At 53.1% G+C, this 16915-nt stretch overlaps 1 long non-coding RNA gene across 1 annotated transcript in view; it reads left to right on the top strand.

Moving 5' to 3' along the window:
• LOC144371923 (uncharacterized) overlaps nt 1-16915 on the top strand; it is a 21819-nt gene extending 4904 nt beyond the window's left edge. The window contains exons 2-5 of the long non-coding RNA XR_013431990.1: nt 5835-10836; nt 15648-15723; nt 15974-16094; nt 16649-16915. This is a non-coding gene — a long non-coding RNA (uncharacterized LOC144371923). The remainder of the gene's footprint in view (nt 1-5834; nt 10837-15647; nt 15724-15973; nt 16095-16648) is intronic.

Raw genomic sequence — 16915 nt, 5'->3', positions numbered from 1 at the left:
GGTGACCATGGCAGTGGGGGTGCGAGTGGAAGGTCATCTGCTTGTAGAGGGAATCAGGGCACCCACCCGTCCCCTCTACCTGCTCATCCCCCCTGTACCCCTCCCTCCCTCTACCTGCTCATCCCCCCTATACCCCTCCCTCCCTCTACCTGCTCACACCCCTGTACCCCTCCCCCCTCTCCCTGCTCACAGCCCCTGTACCCCTCCCCCCTCTCCCTGCTCACACCCCCTGTACCCCTCCCTCCCTCTCCCTGCTCACACCCCCTGTACCCCTCCCCCCTCTCCCTGCTCACACCCCCTGTACCCCTCCCTCCCTCTCCCTGCTCACACCCCCTGTACCCCTCTCTCCCTCTCCCTGCTCACACCCCCTGTACCCCTCCCCCCTCTCCCTGCTCACACCCCCTGTACCCCTCCCTCCCTCTACCTGCTCATCCCCCCTATACCCCTCCCTCCCTCTCCCTGCTCACAGCCCTGTACCCCTCCCCCCTCTCCCTGCTCACACCCCCTGTACCCCTCCCTCCCTCTCCCTGCTCACACCCCCTGTACCCCTCCCTCCCTCTCCCTGCTCACACCCCCTGTACCCCTCGCCCCTCTCCCTGCTCACACCCCCTGTACCCCTCTCTCCCTCTCCCTGCTCACACCCCCTGTACCCCTCCCTCCCTGTCCCTGCTCACAGCCCCCTGTACCCCTCTCTCCCTGTCCCTGCTCACAGCCCCTGTACCCCTCCCTCCCTCTCCCTGCTCACACCCCTGTACCCTTCCCTCCCTGTCCCTGCTCACAGCCCTTGTACCCCTCCCCCCTCTCCCTGCTCACACCCCCTGTACCCCTCCCTCCGTCTCCCTGCTCACACCCCCTGTACCCCTCCCTCCCTCTACCTGCTCATACTCCCCTATACCCCTCCCTCCCTGTCCCTGCTCACAGCCCCTGTACCCCTCCCCCCTCTCCCTGCTCACACCCCCTGTACCCCTCCCTCCCTGTCCCTGCTCACACCCCCTGTACCCCTCCCTCCGTCTCCCTGCTCATACTCCCCTGTACCCCTCCCACCCTCTACCTGCTCACAGCCCTGTACCCCTCCCTCCCTCTCCCTGCTCACACCCCTGTACCCCTCCCTCCCTCTCCCTGCTCACACCCCTGTACCCCTCCCTCCCTCTACCTGCTCACACCCCTGTACCCCTCCCTCCCTCTCCCTGCTCACACCCCTGTACCCCTCCCTCCCTCTCCCTGCTCACACCCCCCAGTACCCCTCCCTCCCTCTCCCTGCTCACAGCCCCTGTACCCCTCCCTCCTTCTCCCTGCTCACACCCCCTGTACCCCTCCCTCCTTCTCCCTGCTCACAGCCCCTGTACCCCTCCCTCCCTCTCCCTGCTCACAGCCCCTGTACCCCTCCCTCCCTCTCCCTGCTCACACCCCCCAGTACCCCTCCCTCCCTGTCCCTGTTCACCCCCTGTACCTCTCCCTCCCTCCCTCTCCCTGCTCACAGCCCCCTGTACCTCTCTCTCCCTCTCCCTGCTCACAGCCCCTGTACCCCTCCCTCCCTCTCCCTGCTCATAGCCCCTGTACCCCCTCCCTCCCTCTCCTGCCTCACAGCCCCCTGTACCCCTCCCTCCCTCTCCCTGCTCACAGCCCCTGTACCCCTCCCTCCCTCTCCCTGCTCACAGCCCCTGTACCCCTCCTCCCTCTCCCTGCTCACAGCCCCTGTACCTCTCTCTCCCTCCCTCTCCCTGCTCACAGCCCCCTGTACCTCTCTCTCCCTCTCCCTGCTCACAGCCCCTGTACCCCCTCCCTCCCTCTCCCTGCTCATAGCCCCTGTACCCCTCCCTCCCTCTCCCTGCTCACACCCCCTGTACCCCTCCCTCCCTCTACCTGCTCATACTCCCCTATACCCCTCCCTCCCTGTCCCTGCTCACAGCCCCTGTACCCCTCCCCCCTCTCCCTGCTCACAGCCCCTGTACCCCTCCCTCCCTGTCCCTGCTCATAGCCCCTGTACCCCTCCCTCCCTCTCCCTGCTCACACCCCCCTGTACCCCTCCCTCCCTCTCCCTGCTCACAGCCCCTGTACCCCTCCCTCCCTCTCCCTGCTCACAGCCCCTGTACCTCTCCCTCCCTCCCTCTCCCTGCTCACAGCCCCTGTACTCCTCCCTCCCTGTCCCTGCTCACAGGTCCCTGTACCTCTCCCTCCCTCCCTCTCCCTGCTCACAGCCCCCTGTACCTCTCTCTCCCTCTACCTGCTCACACCCCTGTACCCCTCCCCCCTCTCCCTGCTCACAGCCCCCTGTACCCCTCCCTCCCTCTCCCTGCTCACACCCCTGTACCCCTCCCTCCCTCTCCCTGCTCACAGCCCCTGTACCCCTCCCTCCCTCTCCCTGCTCACAGCCCCTGTACCCCTCCCTCCCTCTCCCTGCTCACACCCCCCTGTACCTCTCCCTCCCTCCCTCTCCCTGCTCACAGCCCCTGTACCTCTCTCTCCCTCTCCCTGCTCACAGCCCCTGTACCCCTCCCTCCCTCTCCCTGCTCAGTCCTGCTACACTACTGAGGGTCCCCACCTGCTGCAGAGCTGAATTCTGAGCCACCTGAGTCAGTCTGGCCAAGGGGCCTGGGGCTAAGCAGCACAAGATCATTAGATAGAGGGCAGCCCCCAGGGTGGGCACTGGGTGTTCAGGGCCCTTTGGTCTAGTGGGTAGTGACCCCAGGCATCAGCCCTGACTTCACATCAAAACTGAGATTCGGAAGCAGTGAGGCCCCCTCAGCATGAGGAGAGGGTCCCCATGGCCCTCTGCACAGGGGGCTTGTACAGCACCCGAGGTGGGATGCCCACATGTGGCAACAGGCAGGACCCCAAAGACACCAGCTCTTCCACGGTCTTTTGTCCAGACCGTGTCACACAGCTCCTGGTGACCGCTGTAGCAGGGTCCATCTGTCTTCATGAGACCCACACAGCAGAGGGTCTGCTGGAGCCAGTGACCACCAACCTGGGGCCTTAAGTGGAAATGCATCTTCCATGTGGCTCCTCCTCTGAGGCTGTCCCCTCTTCTGTTTTAAGGACACGGCCATTGCATGAGGGCCCTTCACTAACACCTCTGCAGAGACCCTGTTCCCACACAAGGTCCCACTCACAGGTTCTGGGGTCAAGATGTGGACAGGACCCGCCTGTTTCAGTGGTGTCCAGCCCCCTCCACAGGCTCCAGGGAGGCTCCTTCTGCCTCTCCAGCTCCTGGGGCTCCAGGTGGCCTTGGCCGCTGGCCCCTCACTGCAGTCTCTGCCTCCATTTCCATGTGGCTCCTCCTCTGTGTCTGTGTCCCCTCTTTCTCTCTTGGGAGCACAGTGGCATTGCATGAGGGCCCCGTGTCCAGGAGGAGCTCATCCCGAGACCCTTCACCTATTTCACCTGCACAGGGGGCAGGCGGCCTGGGGAGCCAACAGGGCCCTTCCCAGGGCTTGAGGACCTGAGTAGGGCTGAGTCCTTCCCGCGTGGGCCGGGAAAACGGGAATTGGGTCTTGGCTGGGTTTGTGGGCCAGGTACCTTTGTTGCTAGGGCAAGTCTAAGTTCTGAATGGAGAGTCCACAGACAGGGCTGGAGGCCGGGCCTCCTCCACTGGGCGGCCTTGAAGACAGGTGCCCTCCAAGGGAAGTGCCTCGTCTACTGTCTGGGGTGTGCACACCCGCGCTCCTCATGGTCACTCTCATGGGAAGCCAAGGTCACTGAGGAGGATACGGTGTCCGTGTGTGTACTGCAGGAGGACACTGTGTTCCGAGTGTAGGCTGGAGGAGGACACTGTGTCCCCAGTGTAGGCTGGAGGAGGACACTGTGTCCCCAGTGTAGGCTGGAGGAGGACACTGTGTCCCCAGTGTAGGCTGGAGGAGGACACTGTGTCCCCAGTGTAGGTTAGAGAAGGACACCGTGTCCAGAGTGTAGGCTGAAGGAGGACACTGTGTCCCCAGTGTAGGCTGGAGGAGGACACTGTGTCCCCAGTGTAGGCTAGAGAAGGACACTGTGTCCGGAGTGTAGGCTGGAGGAGGACACTGTATCTGAGGCTCCCCAGTGTAGACTGGAGGAGGACACTGTGTTCCGAGTGTAGACTGGAGGAGGACACTGTGTCCCGAGTGCCGACTCGGGGAGGACGCAGTGTCCTGGGTACATTCACGACCCCGTCCCTGCCAGGACTCTTCAGGCTCTGTGCCCTGGACTCCATCAGATCTCTGAGGGGTGTCGGGCTGGGTACTTCTGCAGGGAGGCTCATTGAGGGACACAGGCTCCCACGTGTCCTCCTCCCACTCTGACCACAGAAGTGAAAGTGGTATTCCTCTGGCTGTTCTCGGGCTACACCTGACCTGGGCCGACCCTAGGAGGTCGGGGCTGAAGGCTGGACCCACACCCGGGGCCTCCACCACGCCCCGGGCCTCCACCACGCCCCGGGCCTCCACCACGCCCCGGGCCTCCACCACACCTGGGGCCTCCACCACGCCCTACTGCCCCGCCCCAGGCCCTCCCCCAATGCTGGCGCCGCCCCTGACTCCGCTTCCGCCCGGCCATTGCGGACCCCAGCGTCCTCCAGGGCCTCCCTCCTCCGAGCCTGCGCCGCCCCCACTCCCCGCCGGACCCAGATCACCTCCCGCCGCCCCGCTCCCCTCCCCCCTGCCGACCGCCCCCGGCCCGTCCACCGCCTCTGGCCCTCCCGGTGCCCTCCGCGTGGCCCCCCGCGGTCCGCTCAGGACCTGGACACTCTGCGCCGCCCCGGAACCGGTTCTTTGGCCCTCGACTACTCCCTGCCAACATGGGCTCTTTGGGTCCCCCTTTTCCACTCTCCTCGACCCTCGGCCCTTTCCGTACACACTCGGGTGTCTCCGTACACACTCGGCCCTTCCGAGGCCACTCGGCTCTCTTCCATCTCCCTCGGCTCTTCTCCTTGTCTCTCGGGTGTCTCCGTACACACTCGGCCCTTTCCGTACACACTCGGGTGTCTCCGTACACACTCGGCCCTTCCGAGGCCACTCGGCTCTCTTCCATCTCCCTCGGCTCTTCTCCTTGTCTCTCGGGTGTCTCCGTACACACTCGGCCCTTTCCGTACACACTCGGCCCTTCCGAGGCCACTCGGCTCTCTTCGTCAAGTCTCCGCACTTCAGGCGCCCTCGGCTCTTCGCCTTGTCTCTCGGGTGTCTCCGTACACACTCGGTGATGTCCCCCACCCTATATCTGACCACCCGTTCCCCGATAATGTCCCATCACCCCGTTATTGACCAGCTTCCTCCCCCTCCCCCGTTCCCAGGTGGCATCTGCTCACCTCAATATCTGATCCCATGTCCCACCACCCACTCTCCCAGGGGACATGAGAGGAGCAGTGGTGGCGACCCCTGAGGGCCTGTGCATACAGGAGCCAGCCCTGTGTCCAACCAGCTGAGAAAACACCGCCCACTGCCCAGGAGGCAGGCCGGGTGCAGGCTGGTGCAGGCTGGGTGGGATTGCTGAGCCCGAACAATGAGCTGACAAGCACCTAAACCACAGGGACCACTGTCCCTCCATTGCCTCCACTGGGGACCCCTGCTCCCCACTCCCCAGTCCCTCTGAGCTCAGGCCAGTGGCCTTGAACTCCCAGACCCCAGGTTCCCCTCTATATGCCTGGGTTGTTGGTCCCCTCAGAGCTTAGCCCCCAGGCAGACGAGGGGGCAGGAGCCCTGAGGGTCCAGGCCTGTCCCCCTTATCTCCAGGGAACACAGGTGTCACTGGGATGTCGACATTCTTGGCCTGCAGCTTCTGTCCTGCCTGGTAGCAGCCATCCTGGAATGCATGATGACCTTGGGCTAGGATGAGGAGGCCAGGGGTCATCCCCCTCTTCACAGGCCCCTCGAGACAGCATGGCTCCTGCCCCCTGCCCAGCACCTGAGGGCCCACCTGTGTGACCAACTTTTACGGAACTCCCAGTAGGTCCCACCTGGTGTCCCATTAGTGGGGTGCACCTCCCCTTAGTGGTACGCCAGGAGGGACCAGGAGGATTGTTATGGGCCAGGTGAGGGGTCGACAGATCCTCTGTAGTGGGGGCTGAATAGGAGAACACTTGACTACAATATCCAGAATCCTCCCGGCCCGCAGCTGCCCAGGGTATCTGTAGTGACTCCACAGAGCGCCAAAGCACACTACCCAGAATCCCTGGGGCCTGCTGCTTGGCGGGGGAGGGGGCCCATCTTGGTGAGAGCTGCGTGGACAGACCTCTGGACTACACTACCCAGAATCCGAATGGCCCTCGGCTTCCGGGGAGGGCTAACACCCTAATGGTTTCATGAACCGACCTCTGGACTACACTACCCAGAATGCTCGGCCCCCTCCCAGGGGGGAAATCACCATAAGGGTTGCGTGGGAAGATCTCTGGACTACACTACCCACAATGCTCAGGGTCCTGGGCTTTCAGGACGTGGGGAAATCACGGGTGAGGGTTGTGTGGGCAGGATGCTGTACTACACTACCCAGAATGATCGGGCTGCGGCTTCCAAGGAGGGGCATCACGGTAGGGGTTGCATGGGCCTACCTCTAGACCACAGTAGCCAGAATGCTAATGACCCTCGGCTTCCAGGATGGGGGGCATCGTGATTAGGGTTGCGTGGCCCACCTCTGGACTACACTACCCAGAATGCTCGGGGGCCATCATGGTGAGGGTTGCGTGGGCAGACCTCTGGACTACACTACCCAGAATGCTTGGGGCCCTCGGCTTCCAGGAGTGTGTGCATCACGGTGAGTGTTGCGTGGGCAGGATGCTGGACTGCAATACCCAGAATGCTCCAGGGGCCATCATGGTGAGGGTTGCGTGGGCAGACCTCTGGACTACACTACCCAGAATGTTTGGGGCCCTCGGCTTCCAGGAGTGTGTGCATCACGGTGAGTGTTTCGTGGGCAGGATGCTGGACTGCAATACCCAGAATGCTCCAGGGGCCATCATGGTGAGGGTTGCGTGGGCAGACCTCTGGACTACACTACCCAGAATGCTTGGGGCCCTTGGCTTCCAGTGGGGGGGAACATCAAGGTGAGGGTTCTGTGGGCGGCCCCAGAACGCTAGCGGCCCTCGGCTTCCAGGATTGGGGGCATCAGGGTATGGGTTGCGTGGGCAGGATGCTGGACTGCAATACCCAGAATGCCTGGGGCCCGCTTCCCCAGAGGCCTCTGCGGCCGGCCTCTTGGGTATCGGGTCTCCCACAGTTGGGCACAGAGGTGGGGATTCCCCTGTGCTGTGTTGCATGCTGGCCAGCTGCAGGTGGCCACCAAGGGCTGACTAGGACCGGCGTGTTCATTCCTTTGCCTGCTCCACGGGCTGCAGCTGTGCTTGGAGGGGCTGAGTGCAGAGGAAGGCGCTTAGGAAGGTGGTCTCCTTGACGCTTTCTCCTCCTGAACGTCCACTGCAGTGATGTCACCGATGGGTACAACTGGACATCAGACGATGTCCACATCTGTGATGTCACCGATGGGCACTACATTACCCAGAACCCTCAGGGGCTGCAGCTCCCAGGATCCTTTGTAGTAATTGAGCATGAAACTGCACTACATTACCCAGAACCCTCAGGGGCTGCAGATCCCAGGATCTTTTGTAGTAATTGAGCATGAAACTGCACTACATTACCCAGAACCCTCAGGGGCTGCAGCTCCCAGGATCCTTTGTAGTAATTGAGCCTGAAACTACACTACATTACCCAGAACCCTCAGGAGCTGCAGCTCCCAGGATCCTTTGTAGTAATTGAGCCTGAACACTGCCTTGCATTACCCAGAACCCTCAGGGGCTGCAGTTCCCAGGATCCTTTGTAGTAATTGAGCCTGAACACTGCACTACATTACCCAGAAATCTCAGGGGCTGAAGCTCCCAGGATCCTTTGTAGTAATTGAGCCTGAACACTGCACTACATTACCCAGAACCCTCAGGGGCTGCAGCTCCCAGGATCCTTTGTAGTAATTGAGCATGAGCAGTGCACTACATTACCCACAGTCCTCAGAACTTCAGCTCCCAGAACCCTCTTTGATGGCTGAGCAAGCCCTGGGACTGAAGTACCCACAACCCTAAGGGGGAATTTATTTTTTTTAAATTTTTATTTTATTTTATTTTATTTTTTAAAGAGAGAGAGAGAGAGAATTTTTTTAATATTTATTTTTTAGTTCTCGACGAGACACAACATCTTTGTTGGTATGTGGTGCTGAAGATCGAACCCGGGCCGCACGCATGCCAGGCGAGCGCTCTACCGCTTGAGCCACTTCCCCAGCCCCTACTGCTTATAATTGTATTAACTTTATGTAACCACGTGGTTCTTAAGATATTTGAATCCATTTATTTTTAACTAGGAGTGCATAAATAAGTGTGTGATGTCACATGATGTAGCTGAAATAAGACCCTTATGTATATTTTATTTTTTACAATTACTTGGTCAGGAATGAGAGTAAGGGTTTTATGCTCATCACAGGAACATTGCCGGCTTTCGTTCCTGCGACAAGCAAGTGCACCCCCATAACCTTCAACATTAAAAGCAAAGTATAAGAAAGAGCATAGTTGGAAACCTCCCATCAATATCCGTGTTCCTCTCAGATTTTAGGGCGGTCTTCGTTTGGGACCCAGGCCAGGTTGCTTAAGCACTGCTGGCTGTGAGCCTAGGTACAGACACCACAGGGAACAGAGCTAAAGTCTTTTGTCCTCAGTGGCTGAGTTCCAGCCTTTCTGATTCAGCAGGACCAGAATGTAGCAAAGAGGTTCAGTATAAACCTTCTGAGTGTTCACAAAAATAACATTCACTCCTCTACAGGTAAAGAATCCTTTTATCAAGTCTCATCACAAAATCTTCCTTCCCCTTTTCTCACTCTCCAAGCACAGACTTCTAATATATAACCCCCCCATCTTTACGTAATATTTCAAAATATAAAAATTTAATAAAACAATCCAAAAAAGTCCACAAAAGCACTTTCCCCATGGGAGAAGACTTAACAACATATCCCATTAATCATCTGAATAATTCTTTACATTTAGAGTCTCTAGAATTATAAAAATATTTTTTTTTCTTTCTAAAGACAACTACTCCCAAATATTAGAAAGTTGAATGTCACGGATTTTTCCTCTACTTACTTTCTACAATTCAGCCCACATTACTCTTAAATCCTAAGTGTGCTTAACTTCTGGAGAGAAATTTCAAACCCACTGAATTTCTAAAATTCATCCTAGAGTTCCATATCGGCCACAAATTGTCACCTTTCTCATGACTAAAACACTCAGGGGCACTCCAGGTGAACTGGGCTGTGTTAAATAATCACACAAGAGACAGAAAAATACCTTTTTCTTTGGGTCCTGTGGTGATGGCTCCTCTACCCTTAAGGTTCTGGAGAGAGAGAGAGAGAGAGAGAGAGAGGGAGAGAGAGAGAGAGAGAGAGAGAGAGAGAGAGAGAACACACACACACACACACACACACACACTTGTGCTGAACACTTTTATTGAGGAGAAGCCATTCCAATGAGGCAAGGGGTCAGGTTTCAAGGGGCTGAGTCTAGCTTCCTGATGTCTGTGTCAGCAGGTTGACTGACATCTAGGAAGGCCACACCCAAAGGCAGAGCAAGAGCAGGGGACACACAAAGGGAGTTTCCATGGACCATTGTATCCCAAACGGGGCAAAGGGGTAGGATTACAGAGGAACAGGTGAGTGTAGCTCAACCTCAGGGGTGACACCTTCATCTGAAGACATGCCTCCACTTTCTGAGCTGGGACAATGCCCAAGTCACCATGAAATGATTGAAATGATCGGTCAGAGCCTCTTGCTTCAGGACTGGAAGGTGTGGGTCATTCAGAGTGGCTCCCCACACTTCTACAAACTACTACACTGGTAAATGTTTGTGAAAAACTAGTAATGGGGCACTCAGCACCTGGAGTGATGATTTCTTCCAGGCCAGTGGCCAAGTGAAATAGAGAAACAGGAACATAGGAAGTTACCTACATTGATCTCTCTTGTAGACAGAGACTCTTTTGCTGATAGTCGTCAAATCAATTATGGTGAAGATTTCTGGGGAAACTTAGTTAAGATTTTCTGTGGAGGAGGGGGTGCCACTACAGAAGATCCCTTTAGTAGCACAGTCACACTCTGACCAGGAATTGACCCCAGTGCCCACATCAACACGGATTGACTTGTGGATGAAGCCCCCTAAATAGGTTGGCCACGGTGACAGTTCTGGAGAGGGCCAGCTAAGGTCAACAACTCCACTGCCCAACGTGAAGGAGGAGTTGACCACCTGATGGGCAGAGTACAGAGGTGGTCCCCAGTTCTCCTGGCAAACGTCAACAGTAATGAAGTCTGGGGACAGCCTTGTGTCCTTTCATTCTCTGCCTGGAGATGCCCACTCTCCCCCTTGAGAGTGCTTTTGCTGAAGCCTCACTTTTAGCTTATTTTCACCTCACTGTCACTTCTCAGAAACCTCTCCTGCATGACTTTTGGTGTCTGACTTTAAATTTTCCTTCGCTGTAGCACAAGAGCTGGGGTTTGGAGTTTCAGCTCCCTGCTTTCTGGTGAACGGGGAGGTGGGCTTCTGGACTCCCTTTCCTCCTCTCCTGAGATTCCACTCCATGGTGACACAGCCAACTCTGCCAGACCTCGTGACAGCAGTGGGGACAGGTTCTATCCAGTAACAGCTGAGAGTGGGGAAAGGGCTGAGATTTACCAGGAACTAGGGGTGGGCACCACCTCTGAGCATGAGCAGGGTCCTGCAGGGCGTGGCCATCAGGGGCATGGCCATTGGGCACGTGGCTATCCCGGCACTTGGCCATGGGGGGGCGTGGTCATCAGGGGAGGGGCCTCACCGCCATCTTTGACGCCAGTCCTCCTTCAGGGTGAGAGGTGAGCTTTCTCCTCAGGGCCCACAGGGCAGAGCCTGGCTCCTGGAAACTGTGGGTCGCCCCTCAGGGAGGGGCCGAGCCCCCTTTTCCTCACAGTTACCTCAGGTGGGCGCCTGGTTCGGGGACACTATGGGTCATGTCCCTAGGAATGCCTGGAGCTCCCTTCTCCTCAGAGCTGCCTCAGGGAGCCACCTGGGTCGGGGACAGTGTGGGTCATGTCTCCAGGGTCCCCCCATAGCTCCCTTCTCCTCAGAGCTACCCCAGGTGGACACTGTGCTCGGGGACACTGGGTGTGACTCTAGGGACCCCCATAGCTCCCTTCTCCTCAGAGCTACCTCAGGGAGCCACCCTGCTTGGGGACACTGTGGGTCACTGTTAGACCAGGACGCAAAGAAAAGACCAGTGACTCCAATTAAAATCAAATGAGCGCAAGCTGATCATGTCCACCGGCCGGGCTGCCTCTCCCACCCAAAACCGCGGGAAGAGACAGCCCCAGCTCCCTCGCAGCGGCTCCATAGCCCAGAAAGTTCCACAAAGGGGGTCACAGATAACAGCACTCGGACAGCAGGGCACAAAGGTGGTTCACATTTTGCTGGCCCCGACATCAGAATGTATGAAGGTCATTGGAGCCTCAGAGAGGGGCGAGATCTGGCCAGGGAAGGCCAGGGTTCATGGGGCGTCACTACAGTTTCAGAGAGGGCTGCTGTGTGGTCAGAGAGCCAGGCGGGGGGAGTCCAAGGCACGGGCAGGCATTCCAAGCAGGTTCAGAATCTGCAGTAATTTACACGAAACCAAAATGAGCTTTTCATGGCTTTGTGGCGAGATGGTTCCCAATTTTAAGAGGGAATCAGGCTGGGTCTATCGTCATGTCTCTAGGGACCCCTGGAGCTCCCTTCTCAGAGGAGCCCAAGTGTGACACCAGCTTGGGGACACTGTGGGTCATGACTCTAAGGAGGCCTGGAGTTCCTTCTCCTCGGAGCTACCTCAGGGAGCCACCTGGCTCGGGGACACTGTGGGTCATGTCTCTAGGGATGCCTGGAGCTCTCTTGTTCTGAGTTGCCTGAGGGAGATGCACTGGAAGCTTCTGGAATGACCTGCAGCAGGTGTGGGAAATGTGGCGTTGGGGAGGAGAGAGCCCCACCTTGGGACTGAGAGCTGGGAGAGCCTGGCTGTGCGCTCTGCTCCTTCACTATTTCATTCAGGCTGGCTCTGCAGCAGGCCTTAGGTTGTGACCCTCATCATCTGTTTAAAATAATTTACATATGTATATATTGTCATAATTTGAAATAAAATTTAGATGTAGTTGGACCTAATACCTTTATTTAGTTTATTTATTTTTATGTGGTGCTGAGGATGGAACCCAGGGCCTTGCACGTGCTCGGCGAGTGCTCTACCACGGAGCCCCAGCCCCAGCCCCTCATCATCTTCCCACAGTTACCCCAGGTTTTTCCTGGAGAACCTGGGTGGGATGAAGGAGGAATGATGAATGAGGTCCTAAGTCCAGGAGAGACTCCATTACTTGTGTTCCTTATTGCTTATTTTTTAAAATGTTATTTTAGTTGTCCATGGATCGTGTTTTACTTATTGATACTGAGAATCAAACCCAGTGCTTCACACATCCTGGGCAAGTGCTCTGCCACTGAGCCCAACCCCAGCCCTCCTTATTGTTTTAATGGTTCTTTTATTGCAGTGTCAAAAGTAGAAAAGAATAAGGAAAAATGGAAAAGCACATGTGTTAACAGCCCACTACTCTATTTCAGTTTAGAATATTATTTGTAACAAATGTATTTATTAAAAATGTATTTCAGGGCTGGGGCTGAAGCTTCCTGGTAGAGTGCTTGCCTAGCATGTGTGAGGCCCTGGGTTTGATCCTCAGCACCACATATAAATAAATAAGATACAGGTGTTTGATCTACACCTAAGAATATTAAGGAAGTTTATTCCATGTGCTATACTCATGAACCACATTTCATCAAACTAAACTCATGAAACTAAACTCATAAACCACATTCTTATTTGGTTGAGAAAATTCCAGTTTAATTGTCGGTATATGTACAGACATTTTCTTTTCTACTTTTCAATTTAGAAAGCATATCCCTATGTCTTATTAAAGTTCTACATTTGTTTATTTATTTTTATGTGGTCCCGAGAATTGAAGCCAGTGCCTCACACATGCTAGGCAAGTGTTCTACCACTGAGCAACATCCTCAGGCCCTAAAGTTTTACATTTATAAAAAGTTAAATCTCTTATTCATTGCAAGCAAGGGATTGGGTCTTCTGATGAGCATGATGCTTTGTGTATTGCCAGGAATTCTTGTTGGAGAACTCTATTTGTGTTTTGTATCTTTTCAAAATATCACTTGAAAATATACCATTATGGTTTGAGTTCTGAAATTTGAATTTCTCCTTTTGAGGTTATATGTTTATTAGCAGTTAGAGTTATTTCATGTGAAGTGCCATAATTACATTTTATCTTAATGTTTGTGCCCCTATGTTCTTATAAATTGGCTTTTAGAGCAGAGATGAGTATATTGCATATCTGCTGGGTTTATTAGAAAAATACATACACTTTTTATCATATTTAAAATGTTATCATATTTAAATTAGTAGAAGCAAAGGTTAGATATGTTAGTCTTGTGAGCTGAACAAAGTGCAGGTTTACTTTACTTATTTTTGGGAGGTTGATATAATGGCTTCTTTCCTGTTCTATTCCTGCTATGGTTGTCTATGACCAGATGTCTGGCCTGGAGAATTTTTTTTTCACACTGGGTGTTGACCTCAGGGCCTTGTATGTGCTTGGCAAGCACTTAGCTACATACATCCCCAGCCCTTTTTGAAATTTAATTTTGAGACATGGTCTTGCTATATTGCCCAGATGGGGCTCAAATTTATGATCCTCTTGCCTTAGCCTCCCAAGTAACTTGGATGACAGGCATGTGACTGGCATGTCCTGGAGGAGTTTGATGCCAGTCTCAAGTTTCCAATGTGTTAATAATTTCAGAAGCTATATTATGTCCATTTTTCTTCTCAACAGTCAATAAGTTCTTTTTGTTTTTTCAATCATATGCTTTAATATGAACATGCTTCATGATGTGTCCTGCTGTTCATGATAGTCTAGTTATGCGATTCACAGCAAGAGTGTTTTCATTCTGATAGTCTCAGTGGTGTTTCAGGTCCAACATATTTTCCCTGAAGCAGTGGTCATTCATTTCCTAGTTGATTACACTAATAAGATACAAATTCTTTTTTTTTTCTTCTTTTGTGGTGCTGGGGATTGAACCCAGGGCCTCCTGCATGTTGGGCAAACCCTCTTCCACTGAGCTGCATCGACAGCTCCATAGATCCTTTAGTTATGATTAGCTTCATGACTAGCTAGACTGATAATAAAAATCATATAGAAATTTTACTGAATTTGAAACATTCAAGAGTGTGGACATCGAATAATTCTTTGTGATTTCTAGAGTAGTGTTTTTTCATAAGGCAGCAGCATCTCAGATCAGGCATGGATGGAGCTGCCACCTATGCTCCTATTCTCACCATTTCCTTCAGAATGTCATGGAGGAAATGAACCTTGGTGTCTTCTTAAACTCTTATGCTCACAAGGCAGATTGATTTCCAATCTTGTTTACCTTTTTCTTCTCATTTAAGAATTTGGGCATCTGATAGTTCCTTATGGTTTTTAGAAGGTAGCATGTTTTCCCGTAACACAGAAGCATCTAAAGGCACTCTTGGGCTGACTGCCACCTGCACTTCTCTGGGCTCACCACTTCTTGCAGAGCATCTTGAAGATGGACACTGGTGTCCTTTTAAACTCTAATGCCCAGAAGGTGTCACTCATCATCACTGCCAGTGCTGTTACCTTTTTCTTTTCTTTGACTATTTGTCCAGGGCAAATATTTTGTTTTATTACTGCTAAAATGTATGCATAGAAACAAAATAGAGACAAGGATTTTTGGAAAACTAATCCAAAGTGAAAGTAAGTCAATTTGCCATTGGAACATGTATTTTTAAAAAGCGGCTCTTTTGATAAAATTCAGCCATGAGTTGAAATAAAATCTCATTTTTTCCTCTTAGTCTAAAGCGATCAAGTTTTTAGAAGTACCTAGTGACAGCATAAAAAGATAACAAGTTGGGGCTGGGATGTGGCCCAAGCGGTAACGTGCCCACCTGGCATGCGTGGGGCACTGGCTCGATCCTCAGCACCACATAAAATAAAATGTGGGGAGCCTTTCTCACACGTGACTGGGCAACTCCCGGATTGGGTGTGAGGCGCTCTGGCTAAACTGTGTTGGAGCTTTCCCGACCCTCTCCTGGTGCGAGAGCCTGTCCCTGTGGGGGTGTGACTGACCACTGATCCTGAGGCCAATCACTGACCCTGACCTTGGAGTGCTGCCCCTCTCAACCTTCATTGGATGGAATTCTCCCCTGAATTTCTTGTTCCCCAATAAAAGGCCACTCCCAGGTGTGCTCTCTCTCTCTCTCCTGCTAGCCCTGAATAAGCCTTGCTGCCCTACCGGGTGGTTCGAGGTGAGAATAAAATAAATATGTCATGTCCACTGAAAACTGAAAAATAAATATTAAAAAAAGATAACAAGTTTACATGTGTTACTTCAACACAGCACATAACAGAGGCACTTGTCTTGAATTAAATATTGGCTTGAGTCATTTGATTTTTGTGTTATAGTAAATTTTGTGTTCATAATAAAATACAGACGTACATAATAGTGTCATTTACCAGTAATTATCTATACAAATAATTAAGAAAACAGGTGTTTCTGAAAATGTAGCCATGTTCATTTATTTATTTTTTAGTTTTAGGTGGACAGAACATCTTTATTTTACATTTATGTGGTGCTGAGGATTGAACCCAATGCCTCGTGCATGCCAGGTGAGCTCTCTGCCATGGAGCCTCAACACAGCCCGAGAATGTAGCCACATTTAAATTTATTTTTAGTGTCTTTATACAGAAATTTCAAAGGAAGCCTCAACCTGACTTTTCCCTTGTGATGACTTAGGTGCACTATCTCAGATGCGTTAACATCTTAGACCGTTTGTCATGAGGAATAAACACGAGTATGCTATAAATAACTGAAGTTGTATTTCCTCTGGGTTCTCAGTTCTGCCTCTTCCTGTTCCAGGACCCCACCCAGGACCCCAAGTGACATCCAGTCAGCATGTCTCATTAGACTCCTCTTGGGGTGACAGTTTCTCTGAACTTCCTTGTTCCACTGACCTCGGCACATGGGGAGGACCTGTCAGGTATTTTTAGATTGTTCTCCTTTGGGGTTTACTTGTTTTTCCTCACATCTAGACTTGGGCCATGGGTCTGGGGGAAGCAGTCACAGAGGTGGAGAGCTGCTCTGTCATCTCAAGCCCTCAGGGTGAATGTCACCTTAGTACTGAGTGTGCTCAGCAGGCTGGGGAGTGCCCTTCAAGGTTCCTTGGTTTTCTCATATTTATCCTGCGGCTGTGGGTCTGGGGCAAGCAGGGCACAGAGGTGGACAGCTGCTCTGTCATTTCTGACCCTCAGGTGAATGCCATGTGAGTACTAACTGTGCTCACCTGGCTCAGGTCGTGCCTTTCTGACTGTGGAGTTACTGTTCTCTGCATGTGCCCATTGTCTGTGTTTCTGGAGGAAGTCATTATAGAGGGCCCACACTTAAGGAACAGGGAGTTAGCTGCACCTCCTCGATGGCCTCGTCTGCCTTAGTTATCTGGTATGCTTCTTCACAAGAGGTTTCTGCACAAGAGAATGGCATGTTGTGAATAATTTATCTCAGTCTATAGCTTTTCTTTTTTTTCTCTTTTCACAGAGTTTAAAATTTAATTTTTTCATATGATGCTGGGGATTGAACCCAGGGCCTCACATATGCCAGGCAAGTGCTCTACCACTGAGCTATACCCCATCCCTTTAAACATCTCCCAGGCTGGCCTTGAAGTTGCAATCTCCCTGCCTCACCCTTTTTTTTTTTAAAGAGAGAGAGAGAGAGAGAGAATTTTTAAATATTGATTTTTCAGTTTTTGTTGGACACAACATCTTTGTTTGTATGTGGTGTTGAGGATCAAACCCGGGCCACACA

This window comes from Ictidomys tridecemlineatus, chromosome Y (assembly GCF_052094955.1).
Source record: "Ictidomys tridecemlineatus isolate mIctTri1 chromosome Y, mIctTri1.hap1, whole genome shotgun sequence".
Lineage (NCBI taxonomy): Eukaryota > Metazoa > Chordata > Mammalia > Rodentia > Sciuridae > Ictidomys > Ictidomys tridecemlineatus.
Note: the sequence above shows the minus strand (reverse complement) of the source record. Positions and strands in the feature narration are given on the sequence as shown.